Consider the following 23225-nt stretch of genomic DNA (forward strand, 5'->3'; position numbering starts at 1 on the left):
TATGGCATCTTGTAACTGCCCTCAAATTTTGGAGAAGGAGATGGTTTTTACTTCTAACAAATGGTATGTATTAAGATCCAAGTGGCCATTAGCAGTGACTGAACATCCAGATGACTTCTGAGAGTTACCTAAAGTCTCTCCCTGTGAAAGTGTTTCTATGGGACATTTCTCTGTATGCCACCCATGCACAGCAGAACTTCTAACTTCTCTTAAAATATTCCTTGTGTTGAATCCAACTGTATTTATCACAGTAACTCTGACATGACTTCACTGTAACATTTTTAATGAGTGCTGCAGTAAATGGGTTGCTACTGACTTGTGTTCATTGTTATGGACTAGTAGGGATAATCACTTGGGATTCGGTGCTGTGATTCATACCAGGGTTAAAGAACAATCGTGAACAGGCAAGATGAGTTCACTTTACGTGGACAATCATCTGTCATCCTTCACATAGAACTCTTTTATTTTGTAATATTAAGGCCGAGCTATTGTCCATTATTAGATATATTCATCAGTACCTACTGTATAAACACAGGCAACTCAGAAGACATTTCTCAGGTACAGAGATGGAATCGGTAGATCAAACGATAATATGCTAATAGTCAAACAGGATTTTTTTACTGCATAATGGGAACTGTTCATTATGATTAACACAGTGCCAGGCACTTAATTGTTAATTATTTTAAATAAATGAATGAACTGAATTTATGGGGAGAGTTTGAAGCAAGATACAAATGAAATAGCCTGTTGAGTGATAGTAAAATCAAAAGTATGATTTAATGTGGTAGGATTAAATAGTGTCTATCAAATATTAAATAATATTATTGTGATTTATTATCAGTTTCCTTCGGTTCCGCCATTTGGCCCAAAGCACACACTCAAATTGAACTTGCTCTATAATGGCAGCCGAATAGGACACAGATGATTGGCTTCTTTGGGAGCCGTCTTAATCTTATTTTACGAAGTTGAAAAGACAATAGTGAGTAATCACATTCTTGTAAGGGCCAAAATAGACGGACTATGAAAAATCGGGATGCATTTCTACTGATAGATGGAACATGTAAAGAAAGATGTCTATCTTTGCCCGCATGACCTAACCAGGGTTAGCTTGTTTAGCTATTAATTCCCTTGTTCAAGTTATTACTATGTGCTATCTCAGAAAGACAAATTTATTTATTTTTTTGGTCTTTGTTGTGAATGTATAAGTGAGATTATCACACTCAAGTTAAGTTTAATAGGTTATTCGTGCCTAACTAATGAATAAACTGAATTTTGTCTTTGGCCTTTGCCTGCAAAGAAAAACAAAACCCAAAACAAAACAACAACAAAAATAGCTCACTTGCACCCTGGATCAAATATCCTCTTTATTTTATTATTCTCAGCAGGTTGGGATTGCAGTGAGCCAAGACACAGCAGTGCTGTGTTGAAGTTGTTTGTCTTTTAAGGTTCAGTGAAAACCCTGTGAGGTTCTGACCTTTCCTACAGATAGGATGTGTGTGGGGCTGTTTCAGTATCTGCTTTGTGTTCCTCAGGATCCTATTATAAATGGTTGAGTAAATCCCCAAACCCTCAACTTCATGATATAAAAAGAAAATTATTTTCAAAATAATAATTCCCAAGGTAAATATGAGAACACACACACACACATTTTAGCAAACTAGTCAAGAAAAGTAGTTGGATTTAAATGCTTTTTTTTTTTTTAGCAGATCTAGAGTTTAAACATTTCTGTTGCCAATGCTAATGGTCAAGTACAATGTACACCTGTGTTCTTTTCTGTGTGCACTCAGTGAGGAAGCAGTACTAAGAACTGCATTTTCTACTTTTTTTTTCATTTTTTTAGTGACTAAACTTATTAAGTGTTTGGATGGACTATTACTATGAATATTAATTGATAAATAATAAAGAGAAAGAGAATTTTCAATCATTGATCATACAGCTGGTCAAGCATAGCAGGGAAAGTGGGGACTCCGGAGTCAGAAAGACCTAGACTTTGCAATGAGATCAGTTAGTAGATGTGTGAGTTTGGCCCATATATGTAACCTTTGTGAGATTCAGCCTCCTCGAATGTAAAATGTACATAATAATATCTCATAAAGTCTTCAAATAAGCACATATTTAAGTGCCTAGCACAAGATAAGAACTCAAAAAATGGTATTTATTTCAATATTAAAACAGACAAAATTAAACTCTATGATATATATAATTGTGTTGTAAACACTTTGACACTATTTACAATATTCTTCTCATGGCTTTATATTTTTCTGTTTTTGTGTAATTTATTTTTATTTACACACTTCTGTAACTATCCGGAGGTTATTGCTCAGACCAAATATACCAATGAATACCTAATGGCCAAATACAACTGTCAGTTTTCAATGCTCATCTAACCTAGGCTCTCTGTAGTAATTAGCACTTGTGACTTTTTCTCTTTTTCTTCTTAAACTTGTCTCCTCTCCTGGAGTATGTGGCAGGATGTATTTTCCAAAGATTGTTGCAACAATAGCTCCCATTCCTATGCCTTTTTTACACTATGACTTTATGTTTGTTCCATGGAGAGGTGGTATCTATATCCCTACCCTTGAAATGAGGAGGGCCGTTGTGATTCTTTTGACCAATAGAGTACAGCAACAGTATGCTATGTGATTTCTAAGGTGATATAGCTTCCACCTTGCTCTATGGAATAAGTAACCTTAAAGCTATCAGGCAAGAATTATGCCATCACTTATCCTGAACTGCCATGCCATGCAAAAGCTCAAACTAGCTCTTTGCAGAAGCTCTGCTGAAAGGACCTGAGAATAGTTGAAAAGAGAGACTCAACTAGTCCCAGTTACTTCAATTCCCAGCTGTGCTCGCTCCAGCTGCTCATGAGAGACTGCAACCTCATGAGAGATGCCAAACCAGAACTACACTGCTCATCCTTTCCTGAATTTCTGAATCACAAAAACTGTAAGAGATAGTAAAATAATTTTGTTGCTTTAAGCCACTGAGTTTGGGTTGGATGCAGAAATGTATAACCAGAACAGACTGTTTGCTATAAGAGCTCTTGGTCTTCCCCTGTGTCTCTGGCATTCCTTCTGCACCATCATCACAAGTTCCTGTTTCCTCCTGCTGCCCTTTAAATACTGACGCCCATTCTGGTTTTATTCACAGCCTTTATCTCTCTGCTTTCTACGTGTTCTTCTACAGATATTTCATTTGTTGTCATGACTGCAAGTATCACCTAAATTTTACTGAGTAACATACAAGGAGGAAAAAGAATAGATAGAAAAATTATTTGAATAAATCATAGCAGAAAAATTTTCAACTTTGATGAAATCTGTAAGGCTACAGATCCATGAATCTCAATAACATGAAACATGAAACAAAGAAACACAAATAAAAGTCTACCAAAGAACAACATAGTAAAATTTGGTAAAATCAGTGTTAAAAAGAAAATCTTCAAAGTAGCCACAGACAAAAAGACACCTTAGATACAGAGGAATAAAAGTAAGTGTGACAGCATATTTCTCATTGGAAACAATGCAACTGAGAGGCTAGCCCCAACTTGAAAGGATGGAAAGAAAATAACCTGTCAGCTTAGATTCTCCACCCAGTGAAAATGTCTTCCAAAATTGATGGCAAATTAAGGTTTTGTTTAAGAAATGTGAAAGCTAAAAGAGTTAATCACTTAGTATACCTGGACTGCAAAAAATGTTAAAGGAAGTCCTTCAGCCCAAATTAAAATTAGTACAGATTGAATCTGGATCTACACAAAGGTCTGAAAAAACACCAGAAGTGGTAACTATATGGCTACTTATGCTTTTCTTATTTTTCAAATCTCTTTAAAAGATTATTGACTATTTAAAGCATAAACGATAACAATATATTGTGGACTTTATAGCATATTTGAAGTAAAATGTATGACAACTATCATACAAAGCCTGGAAGTTTCCCCAGTAAAATGTACAGTTCTTATAGCATGTATGAATTATTGCAATATTACTTGAAGATAGAATGTGATAAGTTAAAGATGCATATGATAAACCCTAAAGCAAGCTGTAGTGTCTATTAATATCTGCCAAAGTATATTTTAGAGCAAAAAATAGTATTACCAGGGATAAAGAGGAATATTTTATATTAATCAGGGGAGGTCAATTCATTAAGAGAATCTAAAAATCATGAATGTTTATAGATCAATAGCAAAACTTAAAAATGTGTAAAGCAAAAACCAGTTGAACTGAAAGGAGAAAAATACAGATCCACAAATATAGTAAGAGATTTCATCACCTATCTCTCAATAAAATGAAAATCAGTAATGTTATAGAAGACTTGAAAAACCCTACCAAACTTTTCACCTAATTGATATTTTTGTAATATGCCAATCAGCAATAGGACGATACAAATTATTTCTAGGTACACATAGAGTGTTTATCAAGACAGACCACCTTAATAAATTTGAAAGCATTTAAATCATATAAAATGTATTCTCAGGATCCTATCATAAGGTTCCTGAATATAATGGAATTAAATTAGATAAAATATCAGAAAGGTATTTGGAAAAACTTCAAATATTTGAAACCAAGATTACATACTTCAGGAATAGATAAAGGTTATCTGTTAAAAAAACAAAAATACTACAGCTAACAGTACATTTATTGTGAAAGACTAATTGCTTGTCACTAAGATCAAGCACAAGGCACAGATAGCTGGTCTTACCACATCTAATCAATATGGTACTAGAAGTTCTGAACAATGCAGTCTGTATCTACATAAAGGATTGAAGAGCACCAGAAATGATAACTATTGTAGGCAAGATTTTTTAAAATCCAATTGGAGAGAAAGCAGTAAAACTATGTGTACTTGCACATAACATATCTTCTGTGTAGAAAATCTGTGGAATATACGAAAAGCTGATAGAACTAATAAGTGTGGTTAGCTAGGTTATAGAATATAAGAGTGATATATGTAATCAAGTCAAATGTATTTTGCATACTAGGAACAAACAACCAGGAAATGAAATTTTAAAAACAATATCATTTTAAAAACTGAAAATATGAAAAAGTATCACAAACATGTTAAATATTTGTACCCTGAAGAAACAAACTACTGCTGAGAGAAATTAAAGAGAACTAAGTAGATGGAGAGATATATAATGTTCATGATTCAAAAGACACAATATTTTTAAAATGTCAGTTCTCCCAGTTTTATCTATACATACAAGTCAACCCTGATCAAAAGCGCAGCAGGCTTTTTTTTTTTTTTTTAAGCTGAGAAACTGCTCCTAAAATGTATATGGAAATGCAAAGGACCTATAATAAACACAGCAATTTTGAGAATAATAAAGTTGGAAGACTTACACTACTAGAATTCAAGCCTCATTATGAAGCTACAGGAATCAAAAGGAGTGTGGTAGGCATCAAAATAGACAAACAGATCATTGAACAGAATAGAGGATCCAGAATAGACCCAAACATATATGGTCAAAATTTATTTAAACATGTATAGGCAATTCAGTGGAGAAGAGATTGCCTTTTCAGTAAATAGTTCTGGAGTAACTGATATTTATATACAAAAAATAAACCCACTTCAATCTATACCTCATGCTATACATAAGAAATTATTTTAAAATGGATCATAGACCTAATTATAAAATCTAAAACTATGAAACTTCTAGAGCAAAAAATGAGGCAAACGTCTTTGTGATGTTAAATTTGGAAAAATTTTTGATGATATTGAAAGCATAATTCACACACAAAAATTGATAAATCTGACCATATTGATATTAAAACTTAAGAAGATACTGTTAAGAGAATGGAAATATGGCTCACAGAATGGGAGAAAATATTTGCCAATCATATTTCTTATAAATGACTTGTATCCAGAGTAAATGAAGAACTCTCAAAATTCAAGAATTAAAAATAAAATTAAAAAAAAACATGGATAAGAGATTTGAACATACTGACTGCCAAAGAAGGTATACAGACGAAAAATAAGCACCCCAATTAGTCATTAGGAAAATGCAGCTTAAAACCACAATGAGATACCAATACACATGGCTGAAATGGAAAAAAAAAAAAAATGACCACACCAAGTGTTAACAAGGATGTAGAGGAACTGAGACTATCATACACTTCTGGTAAGACTATAGAATGTTACAATCATTTCAGAAAACAATTCATTAGCTTCTTTAAAAGTTAAGTATTCATCTGTTATAACACAGCTGTTCCACTCCTAGATATTTACCCAAATGATGTGAAGTCTATGTCAATGCAAATAATTGTACATGAATGTTCATAGAACTTTATTTGTAATAGCCAAATATGGAAAATGAACAAAAAGTCCATCAACAGATGAATGGATAAACAAATTGTGGTATATCCATACAATAGAATACTATTTAACAATAAAAAGAATAAATGATTGATATATACAACAATATGGATAAATCCTAAAATAATTATCCTGAGTGAAGTAAGCCAGGCAAAAATTGAGTGCACATTGCATGACTTCATTTGTACAATATTCTGGAAAGTTCAAACCAATCTATAACGACAGAAAGCAAACTAGTGGTTGCCTGGAGGCATGGATATTGAAGGATTCCAGAGGGGTTACAAAGGATTACAAGTAACCTTTTGGGGGTGATAGATATATTCATTATCTTGATGAGAGCGATGATTTCACACATGTACACGTATGCCAAAATTTATCAAATTTTCACTTTAAATATGAGCAGTATTGTATGTCAGTTGTGCCTAGGTAAATCTGTTTTAAAAACTAAAACCAAAACTTATAGGAGAATCACATTCTGTTACACTTTAACTAGGTGATTTTTCAGCAATTTATTTAATCTTTGCCCCTCTGTTTCCCTACCTGTAAATTTGGATAATTATAGTGTCAACTATGTAGCTTGTTGTTGTTGTATGCTTTAATGTTTGTTAAATGAGCTGGTCTCTGTAAACCTCTTAGGGTGGCTGGAGCACAATACGAGAATTAGTTATTAACTATGCTTATTTTGTAGGAAGACGCAGCAGGTTCCTTACAGCTCATGGACAACATCTTACCCTGATTTAATGGAAGTCTATTCCTTCCTCCATTCCCATGGAACAAAGCCTAGCTACATGCTTGCAGTTTAAGAATGTATTCAGAATCGCATTTTATTTAGGTTTTACTTCAAGAGAATTGAATGCTAAAGGCATATTTTTCTAACCCTTCCAAGGACATTTTCCATATTTTCTCATTTACTTTCTTCTAGATTCTATGCCAGTATAGTATGCTTTAGCTCAACAGAATTCCTCTGTTTCCCTATAAATAATGGATCCAGCAGTTTTCCCATTGCTTAGTTATTATTCAGCAATTTTATTATTTTTAAGAATCCTTCATTCTGGAATTCCTTCCACTCGTATCATTTCCTAAGTACCATAAACTAAGTTTGTAAACATAAATTTCCATGGTCAGTACATCTTACAAAACAGGAAATACCATCAAAGAGCTGAAGACATGTTTCAACCCAACCCCAGATTGCTGACAATAACAAGGATTCTTCCATACTATCTACAAGTTTTTATTAACAGTGTCACTGGACTGAGATGCCATATCTGAGAGACCGAACTAAGTATGCTTGGTTTTTTTATTTAGTTGAGCTGAAAGCAGCTGCATTTCTGTTTGAATTGCTCCCTGAGCTCTCCTGCAAATATATAAAACGATGTTATAAATAAGTTAGGAGCTGATGATTCTTATTTGTCAGCGAGGGCAGCCTCAGTGAAAGCAGCAGCAGGGAAGAAGAGAGGCAAAATATTAGGAAATCCTTCATAATTGTAGAGTGAGTTAATCATTCTGAGGACATTCTCAGGAAACCTGAGGAAATACTTAAGGCTAAGAGTAATATATTTTCTTTGGGAGAGATAGAAAGAAAGAGATACATCTTTTCCAAGATTAGGTACAGGATGTTATAACCTGAATCTCTGGTATTACTAAATCAATGTTAACACTAAACGACACTTCACATCTGTGAGTGTGCATGTGTGTGCCCATGTGCCGATGTGGGGTTGTACATTATACACCAGCAGTGGAGACTTTGCATAGCATGCAAGGCTTTTACTATCCAGCCCTTACCCACCTGTTCTCCCAGAATATGGCTCCAGCTTACCATGCTCCATACCCCTCAGAAGCCCTTCAGTACCAGCTACTTTTGTGTTTCCTAAACATGGACTTTTGACATCCATCTTGTTCTCCTGCATGTGAACTCATACTCTTTCTTTTTGAATTTCCATTCTTTCTTTAATCATCAGTTCCAGTGTTGCATTATCTGTGGTATCTTCTCCAGTCTCTCTAGGCTGACATGGGAACTCCCTCCTCTGTGCCCCCATAGCGCTTTGTGCATACTTCTGTTGTGGAAAGCTGCTCACCAGAATCAGTGGGGTTGGCTCTTTCCAGAAGGAAACTTTTGAAGACCTGGGTCACATCTTATTTTTCTTTTTATCACTGGGGCTAAGTCAGTATTTGGCACTGTTGTTGGTGTTCTTTATAGGCTTGTGGGATGAATAACTAAATAAATAAATGAACAACCCTGGGACCTCAAGAGGCAGAAAACAAGGGCAGTAGTACTCCAGGGGACTTTAATGAACTGGTGCCGACACTGGGGACACAGACGTCGGTTTACTATGTTGGTCTCTGGCAGCTACTACTGCCCTTGCTGCCAGGGCTCCTCATGTCCCTCAGCCAGTCCTGTATTACTGGGGAGTCTTTGCAATCATTTGAATAGGTTTTTCAAAAAGTACTTGATGTTAGAAAGAATCAGCGGCAGGAATTAAACTAAAATAAGATGATTTGCATGGTCAAAGAGACATTAAAATCAAGTAGATGAAAGCAGGAAATGAAAAATTCAAGGGTGTAATAACCTATAATGGAAAAGAATCTGAAAAAGAATGTACGTACGTATATATACATGTATATGTGTAACTGAATCACTTTGCTATACACCTGAAACTAACACAACATTGTAAATCAACTGTATTTCCATAAAAAACAAGTTATATAAATTCAAGGGGAAAATGTAAAAAAAAAGAAAAGACTGCAATGAAGACAAATATTTTAATATTTTGAAAATCTTTAGATAAAATATATAATGTAAGTTACCAAGTTCAATTATTTTTAAGGCAAATGAACTATTGGAATAATACTTTGATGAAATTTACAATATAGAGAATTGATCCATTCAGGTGGAAAAAAAAAACCAAACTTCTTTTATGCTATAATATTCCAGAAAATAGTCCAGGATATTTTGAAAAAAAAAAAAAAAGTTTCTCTGGAAATATATGAGTCATAGACTCATTCTCACTTGGTGTGTGTGATCACATGTTCACTGTATAACAAACTATCCCTAAATTCCATAATTTAGTGACTAAAAACAATCATTTTATCATTATCTCTTATGGAGGTTGACTGGGCTCAGGTAGGCTTTTCTCACTTGGATCTTTCATGTGGTTGCAGTCAGAGCGTGGTTCAGGTTGTAGTCTTGTAAGATACATTCAAACCCGGCACTTCAGAGCGGAAAAAACCTGGTCCTTCTGTATCTCTTTGTAATATCTCCATGTACATTATCCAACATGGCAGCCTCAGGTGATATTCTTACTTGGTGGCTCAGAGCTCCAAAGCTGTGTCCCAAAGAAAGGTGGAGGCCCATTTCCTTCATGACTTCAGAAGTGATGCAGTGTCACTTTCAACACATCTGTTGATCAAGACCATCACAAAAACTCTCTCAGGTTCAAGGGGAAGTGACAGACTCTTCCCCTTGATGGGCGGACATTTTAAACCATCATACACATTTTCAAGTACAGATCAAAACAGCCCCCACACACAATTCCTTTCAAGCTTTCAACTACTGGGTGTCATGAATTTTCAGTATGATTCAGACATGCTTTTGGAACTGCTCATGTCTCGCTAATATGCATGACCTCCATAGGTGTTTAAATGGAACTTTATCAAGTGAAAATGGCAATAAGTTAGAATGAGATAATAACTTCTTTATTGCCTATTTTTAGAAATACTAATTTGTAGAGAGATTTTATAAAGTGCAGATGATTACAGTAGGATTGAAATACTCACTCTGACACTCTATCACAGGCAAAGTTTGCTTGGGAAACAGAAACTGTCAATTGTTTTTCATCCAGGGGCTTGTCTGACAGGATAACTGATTTTTTCCGGTCCCTGCTCTCTATTTACTCACTGCAATATCTCTGACCAGATTCCCACATGTAGATTTTATATTTATGCCTTATTTTCAGCTCTCTTCAGAAACATGACTGGAGCTTCTATCACTCCACTGCAAATCAAAATAAAACCATGAAAGCCAAATCAGTCACCAGGATTACTTTATTTTAAAACATTAAAAAACCAATTACTTACTATTCATTGAGACCACTACAGATGCCCTATGGCAGTGTTGTCAATCTTTTTTCCCCCATGTTTTTCCCCTAAGGATTCCCTCTTCTACGAAGTTTAATACCACAAATATGTCTGTTTATATCATATTTATATCTATGCTTTATACATAAAAATCGTAAGAATTTTTTCATCCCCCAAGAACTAATTTTTCATCTTTGGGGGTGGGATCATCTCTAGTGAAATGCATGCCCTATAGGTATATATTTAATGTAATGATTTAATTAATTAAAACAACAAATTAGAGACACCATTGCAGTCTGGGAGGTGCACATTTACATATGGGCATTTCAAAGTATTTAAATCCAACACATCTATATAATTGAGTTCATGTATCTAAATATCTATGTGTAACAGCTAGAGAGAGTTTTACTGCCAACCAAAGAAAACTAGAGAAAAGAGTCAATTTAGATAGTTTAGACACTGATGTTTATCAGAGAAGGTCAGAATCAATGTTCAGAAAGTGGACTTTGAGAGATGTGAGAAAGAAAAGCCATTGTTTGGCCGTAGAAGACACAGACTCCTGTAAACTCCCTTCTTAATCTGAATAGTCATCTTTGAGAAGAGCAAATTTCAAAAGGAGATCTAATAGGCTTAACAACGTCGCACATGCTTTGAATGTTAAAATGGTGTATTTGTTGCCATGATTCAGATACAACCATGCTAGAGTCATGGGGAGCTATGTTCCAGGTTAGACGATCAGATAGTTTTCAAGTCAGAATGTTCATGACGTACCACTAGCAGTGAAGGAGAGTTTAATCTAAGCTTTCCCTCTCATGCAAGGAAGGTGAGTTCTGGCCTGTGATTGTCAAACCACTTGTGTAGTGTTTTCTGTCCCGTTACTAGGGCGTTCAGATGTGTGGTGTTACAGATCCTCACTGTATAAACACAAGCCTGTTCAGTCATAGGTTGTGTTGAGCATCTTTGGAGGGCTCTATTTAAAATTATAGAGTTTGAGTGAACCATTGACTAGAGAAAGGCTTGTGTTTAGATTAAAATGAAGGTGAAATAAACTGACTAGACTTCCAGCTTCTGTGGCCACCACTAGGAGAGTCACTGGTCCTTTTGGTGGAAACACGGCATTCTCTCTCCCGATTGGACTTACAATCGCTCCCTCTGTGAGGTCTCTCCTGACCCCTCCCTCCTTCATCCCAACAATTGACCACTCCCTCCTGTATCTCAAATATACCAGTGTGCCCTTTGCATGCGGCTACTGTAGGTACCAGCTTCCTTGTAGATTCGCCTTCCTGGCTCCCCAGTGAAACGGAACCCCCAAATAGTCAGGCATCTCAGTTGTTTTGTATCCCTCTTTGGCAGCAGAGTGATGCACTTGTAAAATCTTTTTGAAGAAAGGAAGGCACACTGGCAGGTTGTTCTAAATGAGTTTAACGGATTTTCTTCGCAGCAAACCTGGTAAGGCCTGTGTCAGCTCCTGACACTGAGCTTCTCACTCTGAAGACTCCGGCACTGGAATTAAGTGGTAGCAGCATTAAACTGGACTGGACCACTTTTCCCTGCTTGTTAGAACAAAGGCATAATTATGTTCCATAACTCTCCTCGTCTTTGTCACGCAGAAAACTCTGGAGGAGAAAAAGCTGATGGGGTGTCTGTCAAAAGAGAGAGAGTTTGTATTTAATTGAGTCGCGATTGTATTTTTATGGTTGAATTAATGCCTTTGGAGGGACAGTCCTCTTCAGCTACGGGATACAAGTTGTCTCATTTTCTCTTACCAGCCCCTATGACTTCATATAGAATTCCAGAATTCTGGTAGACTGTCATGTGGAAAAATGATAAAGTGATTTATGCTCAATTTTGCTGGAAGGGAAAAATGCAAGGGCTGTCAGTCTGGGTCTTGAGAACAAATGAGTTACAGTTCATGAGGCAGCTCATAAGGCTATCATTTCCCATCAGCTCCCATCACTGACAGCCAGGATTTAGTAGCTGGAGAATGGGAAGGGGGCTGAGATCTGGTGCCAGGTGAATCGGCACTATTCTATCAACCCGGCTCATACAGACATGAGGCTACCATGAATATTCGATGGTAGCGTCTTCCCAGAAATGCCTCTGAAACACAGCATTACTTTTCTTCCATATGCTAGGAGCCTCCCCACTCTATCCACATGCATCTTCTTGAAAAATGACCCCTTGTAAACTACAAAGGCACTTGGGATTGTTTGTTTTTGCTGCTCCAGCTGGTGGCGTTTTCCTCTTGGCAGTCTGTGCAGGCAGTACACTAATTTATTGTCTTCCGGCTTCCTAGGATGAAGTGAAAAATCCCTCATCTACCGAGATGCTATATACATTACGTCTGTCATTATCCATCTGACACAGTGGCAGTGAGCGGACAGCCTTCAAGTCCCCTATGTGCTCAGAGAAAACAGACTTTGATCTATGACATTTGCTGTGTTCTCCAGGAAAACAAAAGGTGGAGAGGTGGAGATGGGTTTAGATTAGGCCTAAAAATAGTTTCTGTTGATTTTCTTTGAAGTTGAAATACATAACTGTAAATTGTAAACTGTTAGAGGCCTCTTTTCCTGAGACATTTGGTTTCAGTGGGAGGCAGCCCTACCTCAGCATCTCATATGGGTCCAGTTATTTTTAAAAGAAAGCACATTAAACTTTGCTCTCTGGAGCTAGGAAAATGTATTTCTAAAATCTCTAGGGGGAAGTTTAGTGTTTATTTTGCTTTCAGAATCATCTCTAGATGATTTCAAATAAGCCTTATCTATTTCATCATTTCCCCAATTGTAATCTTTAGTATACTAGTTCAAAAAGATAATGATAGGTGTTTTGTGAACATATGGGAAATTTGGGCATACAGTAAGGGGGAAATTTTTGAGCTGCTAGATAGTTCGTTTGCTTTCTCCTGACACCACCTAGGCAGATTGCGTCATTGCATCATGAAACTTTAACTTCTTTTAAGAAATTAAACATTCAGTCTACTGAAATATCGAACAAAATACGTTCCTCTCTGTGAATATGATGCCAGCTGCTGACCACCAGTCATTTCTGCACTGTGAGTGCATTAGTCTATTAGCAGGATAGGTTTGAGGCTGCCAGAGCCAGGCACTTCCATGGGGCAATGTTGTGAGTCAGTGAGATGGCATATAGAGCAGAGGAAGGGCAGAAAGCTTGAAGCTAAGGAAATAAGAATTTTGAGTTTTAATTTGTGTGTTCATTCATTTGACAAATATTTATTCAGCAGCTATTATATATTACAGGGACTGTTCTTGCTACTCTGAATAGAGTTCTGAGTTTTATAGCTTGTAAGTTAATCAGGAGAGACAGAAATAAAACCAAATTATCAGGAAAAGTTTTAGAAACTCACAAATACTTTGAGACAACTAATCAGAGTGACTAGTTATTGATTTCAGTTTGGGAGTCAAGGACGTTTCTCTGAGGCAATGACTTTTATTTTTTGTTTTTGTTTTTGTTTTGTTTTTGCGGTACGCGGGCCTCTCACTGTTGTGGCCTCTCCCGTTGCGGAGCACAGGCTCCGGACGCGCAGGCTCAGCGGCCATGGCCCACAGGCCCAGCCGCTCCGCGGCATGTGGGATCTTCCCGGACCGGGGCACGAACCCGTGTCCCCTGCATCAGCAGGCAAACTCTCAACCACTGTGCCACCAGGGAAGCCCAAGGCAATGACTTTTAAACTGAAATCTGAAGGGCTAGAAGGAATATAGCATCCAGAAGTCTCCAGAAGGAGCATTCCCAGAGGAGGAAATAGCTAGTACAGTAGCCCTAGTATAGGAACTGATTAATATGTTTGAGAAATCAAAAGAAAGCCCGAGGTCAGACCATAGAGGTCTTGGTAAGCCATTAAGTTGGTCTTAATGAGCAGAAGACCTCAAGTTCTCTTTCTGACCCGAGAGCCAGATACATTTAATAAGGAAAAGGAATGTTTTGTTGATGAGTACTTTAAACAACAATGAAAGCTTATGTTAAATGAGGGTTTATTATGTATCAAATGTGGTTCTAAGTGCTTTATATATACATTAAATATTTTAATCCTCATAACAGCTCTATGATTGTCAGTATTTTTATTAACCCTCTTACGTAGGAGGAAACAGGATCATGGAGAGTTTAAATGTACTTTCCACAGGTTCACAGTAAGTAAACAGCTGAGTTGAGATTTGAACCCCAGTGGTTTGGCTCCAGAGCCTATGTCCTTATTGGAAGACTTGTCACAGACTTAAAGGAAGCCTTTCCTGGATGCTTTTTTCTGAACTCCATGTGATGTACAACTTTTGCCACTGAGATCAAACAGTAACAAAGGGTTATGTTTTTCTCAAATGCTTCTTTCCTAGGTTTAATGAATCTTTTATATTAAAAAGTTTCAAAGCCTAACATTCTTTAATCCAGAGAGGCCCAGTTGGAAATCTGATCTTCAGAAATACAAACTATAAAATAAAAACACTAGATTACATATGAGTAGTTTCTTTATAACTCTTGAATTTAAAATCCCCAATGTAAAGTTCTCAAGGAAGAAATGTTGGATTTTATCACTTTTTAAACTTAAGCGAACCATAATATCGAGTCAAATAATAGGTACTAAACTAGCAAATTTTAATTTTTAATCCGTGTAGTTTTATCTTTCTGCTTTATCAACAACTAAAATATGTTTTGCTTTAAGTGCTTCATTTGATACATTGATGAAGACGATATGCTGAGTCTTGTTGCATTTATAGTTTATATACTTTCATTTGATGACAGAGTTTCATTTCTTAAAAAAGACCCTCAATTGTTCCTTCCCATAAGATTATGTGAGACGCTTTTCTTAGCCCCTTCTTAGAAGAAGCTCAAATAAGAAACACCAGAAATGATGACTTTCCCAATTAAAGTCAGTCTTCCAAATACATAAGGTGCTTATTTTTCTACCATTACAATATCTTAAAACATAGTATGTTTTTTTTAATTCATTAAATTCAGTACGATCTAATTCATAATATTCGTTTGTGTCCATTCTTATAAGCAAATGACTGCTTTTGAGAAGCAGAAACACATTTGAATAAAACTTTCATCCTCAGTATTGGAATTTAGTAAGAGTGAGATTTCTCTTGGTGCCCCTTTCTCACACATCTTAACGCTAATCTACCTTCAGGGTATGTCCAGAATCCCACCACTTCCCTCACCTCCACTGCTGCCACCCTGGTCCAGGCCACCATTATCTCCTTCCTATCCTCTCACGGGTTCCCTGCTTCTATTCACAGAGCAGCAGCCACAGCGATCCTTCTAAAGTATAGACCCAATCGTGTCACTCCTGTGCTAAGCCCCCTCAAATGGCTTCCATCTCCCTAATGTAAAAGTCTGCAGTGGCTGTAAGGCTCTCCTGGATCTGCTGCATCTCCCCATCGGGGGGATCACCTTATCTCCTTATTGGCTCCCCTCTGCATCCACTTGAGTTACACTGGCCTCCAACCCTCCAGGCACACCCTGTCTCAGGACTTTTCCACTTACTGTTTTGTCTCCTTGGGATATGCTCCCTCTAGGAAATATGCATGACTGTCTTTCTAAATCAGATATCTTTCCAGGGAATCTCACCTGACCGCCCACTTTAAAATTTGCCTGCCCTGGGCTTCCCTGGTGGCGCAGTGGTTGAGAGTCCGCCTGCCGATGCAGGGAACACGGGTTCGTGCCCCGGTCCGGGAAGAAACCACGTGCCACGGAGCGGCTGGGCCCGTGAGCCATGGACGCTGAGCCTGCGCATCCGGAGCCTGCCCTGCCCAAAAAAAAATTTGCCTGCCCTCTCTGCTGCTTGCACTCTGGTCCACGTAGCTCTGTTCTACTTTTTTTTTTTTTCATAGCATTTAACACATACTGTCATACTATATGATAATATACTACACAGCATACTGTATACTATATAATAAATTAAGATCACTTGCCCTAGAATGTGAAATCCAAAAGGGCAGGGAATCTTTCTTTCTGTTAATGAGATAGCCTCCAGTGGTCTAGGCCTGATACCAAACAGGTGCTCAATGAATATCTGTTAAATGAATAAATCTTTGTCTTTTCTTTCAGAACATTTGTCAGTTTTATGAAATATATAATTACAAGGTTTTTTTGTTTTGTTTTGTTTTGCGGTATGCGGGCCTCTCACTGTTGTGGCCTCTCCCGTTGCGGAGCACAGGCTCCGGACGCGCAGACTCAGCGGCCATGGCTCACGGGCCCAGCCACTCCGCGGCATGTGGGATCTTCCCAGACCGGGACACGAACCCATGTCCCCTGCATTGGCAGGCGGACTCTCAACCACTGCGCCACCAGGGAAGCGCTATAATTACAAGTTTTAACCTTATACTGTTCGCCAGGTATTTGATCACAAATCATTCTATCCTCTGATAATGCTTAACAGGTTTTTCTTTCTATTCTTTCTCCCTCCCTTCCCTTCCTCCTCTTTCTCCTTTCTGTCCCCTCCCTTTCTTTCCTTTCTTTCTTTTCTTCTGCTCCCTTCCTTCCTTGCTTTCTTTTTTCCTTCCTTTTCTCCTTTTTCCCTCTCCTGTTCCTCTTTCTTCTCTGTCTTCTCCTTCTCCTTTTCTATCTCATTCAGTAACATGGAGCTGTTAAAGTGCTGTGACTGCAAAGAAGAATCAGAAGCTGTGCTTCCCCTCATAGAGCTCACAGTCTAATCTTAAAACTTAAAATAAAATTTTGCAGCACGTTGGGTTAAGTGCCCTGGAAGAGGTATGTGCCTTGTGCAGAGGCAGGGGTGGGGTTAGGGAAGAGATCTAGTGTGATGAGGTTGGAGCTGGGTTTTGGAGAATGCATAAGAATTTCCCATATAAATAGAATGTAGTGGCTGTATTATAAGGATTACTTGCTGATCCGTAGGTTTTCTTTCTTAACCATAGTTAACAGTCCAACGGAAAGTTGTTATGATTTTCTCATTAGCTCATCACCTCTGGAAATACAGGGGCATGTGGATGTGGCAAGATGATCGATTGGCATCACATTTAATGGGCACATTTAGGCCTGGCTTCATATATGATTCTCCAGTGAGTGAAAATGTTACATGAGTAGCTTTCCATACGGATAACTTGTCGTTATTTATATTAGTGTCGTAAAACTTGTTACAATCTGACGTCTTGGATAGGAAGAAAACAAAAATAGAACTTGGCTAATCCGCATCAAGCTACAATAATTGTCTGAAAATCTCCACAATCTTATTTTTAATTTCTTTCTGATTCTATAGTTGTTTTTTCCAAATAGTTCACTTTATAAGTACTACACCCACTCAGTTTTAGGAAAGAAAAACAAACTATTTGTACCAAGAACCATTTTCTACCATGTAGAAGATAAAAAGTCATTCTGGCTAATTCAGGATTCTTATATTATCAATTAATCTTTATTCTTCCTTTTTATATTCAATCTCTAGCTCTAAATTCAGTTCTCCCTATTGACTCTTAAATGTGCTTAATTCTCTTGAAAGAGAGACAGACAGACACAGAGAATATGTTATGGACTAAATGTTTGTGTCTCCCCACAGTTTATATGTTGAAGCCCCAGCCCCCAATATTAACGGTATTCAGAGGTGGGACCTTTGGGATGTAAATAGATTTAGGTGGTGTCATGAGGGTGGGGCCGCCATGATGAATTCTATGTCCTTGTGAGAAGAGCTCTCTTTCCCTTTGCTAGATGAGAACACAGCAATAGGGCAGTCATCTGCAAGCCAGGAAGAGGGTTCTCACCAGAAACGAATTGATTGGTACCTTGATTCTGGACTTCCCAGCCTCCAGAACTGTAAGAAATAAATTCCTGTTGTTTAAACCACTCATTCTGTGGTATTTTGTTACAGCAGCCTGAGCCGACTAAGACAGAATAGAAAGAAAGAAAGAAATGACAAAACAAAAAAAAATGCCAGATTCACTACCTCTCACTTATCATCTTCTCTCCTGCCTTTCGCAGATGAGCTTGTGGCCATTTCCTCACTCTTTAAACTGCTCTCGTGCAGCATCCAACCATCCCGAGAAACAACTCTTGAGGATGTCACCAATGGCTTCCCCATCACTGACTAAATAACATTTTTTTCAGTCCCTATCTTACTTGCTGTATCAACAATGTTCAACACCAATTTCCACTCTCTCCTTCTAGAATCATTTTCTTTGCTTGTCTTCTGGGGCACAACAGCCATCTGTTTTTCGTCTGTGAATGCTTCTTCAGCGTCTCCTTTTATAAATGTATTTCTGTTACACAGTTGCTAAATCCTGGAGTTAGTAGAGGCTTGGTCCTAGGCCGCCACCTTCTTTTTTTTTTTTCTCACACTCTCCTGTGTGATCTCATCCATATTTAGAGCTTCAATCACCACTTATTGATCTACTCAGATGATTTCCAAAACTGTATCACCAGCACATACTTCTTCTCTGAACCTTAGAATTACGTATAGAACATTTTACTTGACATTTCTTCTCAAATGCCTTCAGAGTTAAAGTGTTAAACAACTCCTGATTTTCATATACATTTCCCCTCTCAAGAAACCTGACATGATTTCCATCCAGTGTTCCTTATTTTATGAATGGTACCACCAGTCACCTGGTTGCTAATCTAACAGCAAGATTCGCTGCCTAACTCCTCATGTTTATCCTAAATCTTACTATATAGTTTTCACTTGCTAAATCTCTCGCAAAGTCATCTATCTATCCACTTGTATTTATCTCTAACAACACCACTCTCTTTTCTTTTTTTTTTGCATGGACTACTACATGAGGCCTGCTCATGAGTTTATCAGCCCTTATTTCCTCATGTGGTAGATCAAATTACTTTTTTCAGAAACACACCTTATAATGCTTATCTCCTTAAATAGCTTTGCGTTGCTCTTAGGATCTCTACTAAGCCCTTTAAAAGTTCTTCAGACTCCAGCAAGTCTAGATTCTAAACTCCTCTTCCTTTGCTTTATTTTGTTTTTAATCAAATCTACTATGTTTTGGATGTAAGACACATTATTCATTAATGTACTGTGTAGGGAAGGGAAGACTTCCTTTTACACTCTAAGTCCTTTGGCTGGACCTGAGAAACTGACCTAAAGCAGATTAACAGGAGAAAAGCATACACATTTTATTGAATATTTTCACATGCACATGGGATTCTTCGAAAGGAAAATGAAGATGAAGGAAGCAGTTAGGACCCAGAGCTTTTATAGTTTTTCAAAAAATGATAAATTTGTGGAGAAGTGACAAAGCAAAGGGGTTTGGGCTGGAGGCAGTAACTTGTGGGACAGTGACTGGGAAATATATGGGGAGAACTAATGGAAGATAAGGATTATTTTAATAGGTTGGTTTGTATAGGTCCATTTTGGCATGGCCTGTCAGTCTCAGTGATAAGAATGTTCTTCTCTTCCTGGTACAGGGAGGGCACCTTTCTCACAGGAAATTTTATGACCTGCTTCTAGATAGAATGGGGGAGGTCAGAGAGCCTTTCTTATGTCTGCTGGTTCTCAAGTGCCTTCAGCTGAAAATAATAATATGCCAAAGCAGCATATTTTGGGTGGTATGTTCTGAAGCTTTTCAATTACTACTACAATAAATATATAACACAATACTTGTTTATCATAGGGATTGTTAACTGCATTCCAACTTAAGTGATATGCAAAAAGATGTCCACCTTACAAATGATGAAATAATACGGTATTTCTTCAGATTCCCTGTGCTCTGTCTCTGGCTCTATCTTCTTGCTCTCTCTGCTAATCTCAGGTAGGGTCCCCCAGGAAGCATGCCAGGAAGAAGATTTGCATTGAGAAAGTTTACTGGAGTGTGCTCTCAGGATCAACATCTGGAGGGTATCAGAAAAAGCAAGTTTTGGCAGAGGGTAAAACCTAACTGTGTCACAACAAATGTCTCAGACAAACCTACATAGACCTTGGGGGCTGATCCAGGCAGTTATATAAGCAGTCCTGCCCCTAGGACCATAGACCTAATAGACCTTGTGATATCTGGAGATATCTATGGTGAGCAAGCCCAGTTGTAGCTTGGGGCAAACTCAAAAAAAAAAAAAAAAGAATCATAACATACATGCTTAGGGTCCTGGAGCAAAACTATGCCATTTGCAAGACCATGTCAAAATACAAGACCATGCCTCTGGCATGCTTCTGGGACCTGGTAGAGATGAAGTGCCTGAACGTGGGACATAAAGTGAGTATGCTGTCAAAAGTGCCTATCATGATCTGGGTTCTATCAGAGCTACTAAGTCATAAATTAGGTGGGCCCAGTAACAATCCATTGTAAGACAAAAGTAGTATTTCAGGGGCATGAGTAAGACTAGAGGTTAAAAGTAAGGTCCATGAGCAGGTATCCTGCACCCCAATGCCATCCACCATTATTGCACTAATGGATTGGCTCAGTATGTGAGTGCAATAATGGATTGGCTCAGTATGTGAGTACACCAGTATGTGAAGATTTCTAGTGTTTGACTCATTGACACAGAATCTTGCATAAAATCATATTGAATGAACAAATCCACTTTACAGAAAGGGAGGGCGAGTTATATGTCATGGACATATGGTAAATGGGTTTGAATAGTATTTCCAAGTATGAGATATGTGACTTTTAGAGGATGATGAGGGCCACAGGGTGTTGTTCTCGCTTCTGGGTAGTGACAGTTACAAGAGGCAATAACCTGCCCCTTACTTTCAGGGAATGTCCCATTAAGCCACAGACCAGTGGAACCCTACAAACTTCACTCGTGTGTTGGCCCCTCAGTCTTTGTAGGGCTTATTTCCTATCATACCACATGTGCCTTTCTAAGCTTCCACTGTATTTGCTACTTTTGCTCATCTGTTTTGGTTGGCATGACGTTATTGATAGGGTTCCATTAATACAGTGGATCAGTGTGATATTCTGAGGGATCTCCAGGCAATCCAATTCCCTTCAGACTATATTTTGACAAAAGGAGGAAGAATTCACATAGCTCTGGAGCAAGATTAGAAATACATACTATTTCTGATTCTCATTTCTGACTGGGTTAAAAAAGAGCATATATGACATTCCAGAGGCAGTGTTAATCTGCTCTAGCAAAGATACCATGTCTGGTATGGTGGCTGCAGCTGGGGCTACCACTTGTTTCAGTTTTGAATAATCTACTGTCATCCTTCAGCATCCATATGGCTTTCCTAGAGTCCAAACTCATGGATTATATGGAGGTATGATAGGCCCATCAGAAGGGTGGCTCTAATCTTTACTATTCTGTATGGGGGGAATTGTTCATTTACTCTCTTGATAGAGGCTTCCATTTGGACTTCCTCACTACAGTATTTCTTGCCCCACACACCAACGAGCATGTTGGGAATTTCCTAACTACAAAGTATGTCCATTCCAATTATATATTCAGGAACTCAGTTGATGACCATGGCTGTGAGCCCTCCCCTCACAAGGTCTTTGCAGATGTTGTTTCTTCTCCAGGGATGCTGTCCATTTCCCTCTTTGATTTTTTAACTCTTATTTGTACTTTAAATCTCAGTTCATAGAAACCTTCCTGAATAGGTAATTTCTCACATCATATACTCTTCTATGACCTGTAACTCTCCTTTTCAGTATATAGCAGAGTTTGGATTTTGTCATTATTTGCATGATTATTTAAGTAATATTTATTTTCCTGACTAAATTGTAGCTTCCCTGAAGTGCAGGGAAAATAATTGTATTTACAACTACCATAGTATCTGGCATGCAATCGGTATTTAACATCAGCATTTATATAGTTCATATAGAAGAAATACATGAACGCATTAATGTATACATGAACACAAAATGCACTAGAATTTTGATTAGAAACTTCAAATTCTATCTCACAAAAATTGATTCCTTGGATGCTCAAAATGAAAAAAGAAGTTAATTAGTGCCCAGGACATAGTAACAAATTGTGTAAATATTTTTGACCATTAATGAATGGTGTCCAGATTTGAAATATTCCACATATTTTTGCCAAACTTATGTTTAACTAGCTTGAATAGCTCAAAACCACTTTAAATACCTAACTGGATGGTTGTCCTGTAATGGTTAATGCGTTCAAACTATCTTTAACCATGAGACACACATATAGGATGATTTGAAGGAAATAGGAGTAACCATGTTATTTATGCTGTTAAATCATTTGATCAGTGTATTCAGTTTTGTTTTTTAGAGTGTTATCTAAAAATACTTTATATTTTATTTTATCAGGTCATTCAATATTTGATTTTCTGTGGAAGAGCAACTTTCTAAAAGAATCAATAAGACTCCACCATTGTTTCAATGTTATATATGCAAACAAATTTTTTTCACTTCTCATACCACTGTTGGATCAGATTTCAGAATTTCATGTGACAACACTGTATTTGTGATTAACACCTGTAATCTTTTTACCAGGGCAACAGTGATATAATAAATGCTGAAGGGAGCACTGATGAAAACCAAGTATTATTGCCAAGTGTTGGGACATTAAGAAAAAAACTAAAAAACAGAAACAAAAAGGCAGGAGCTACTACCCATATTTGGCATGCCATCGAAGGGTGCTATGGGGCCTCTTCACTGTCTTTGTAAAAGATATATTTAAGATTGCCAGTGGGTCATTCATTTGGCAAATTCTTGCTATTCACATTAGAACATCTTTTGCTTTGTAAGAGTTCATCAAAATCAAAGCAAAGAGGCATTATTTCCATTCGATTTTATATGCTTTCAAAATAAGGGGGGAAAGTCCTTATATCAGTACAATATATTTTGCTTACTTAAATGTGTAATAAGTGCACAGCTTTCGTCTTGTTGGGTGTCTTGCTCTGCCCAGGATGCTGCTCAGTAAGAAGGGGCAGGGTCCACATCTTGTTTATTATTTTACTACCATTGTCT

General features: G+C 37.5%; 1 protein-coding gene across 2 annotated transcripts in view; it reads left to right on the plus strand.

The window, feature by feature from the left end:
- NKAIN2 (sodium/potassium transporting ATPase interacting 2) overlaps positions 1-23225 on the plus strand; it is a 521682-nt gene that overhangs the window by 133103 nt on the left and 365354 nt on the right. The window lies entirely within an intron of this gene.

This window comes from Tursiops truncatus, chromosome 12 (genome assembly GCF_011762595.2).
Source record: "Tursiops truncatus isolate mTurTru1 chromosome 12, mTurTru1.mat.Y, whole genome shotgun sequence".
In the NCBI taxonomy this organism is placed as follows: domain Eukaryota; kingdom Metazoa; phylum Chordata; class Mammalia; order Artiodactyla; family Delphinidae; genus Tursiops; species Tursiops truncatus.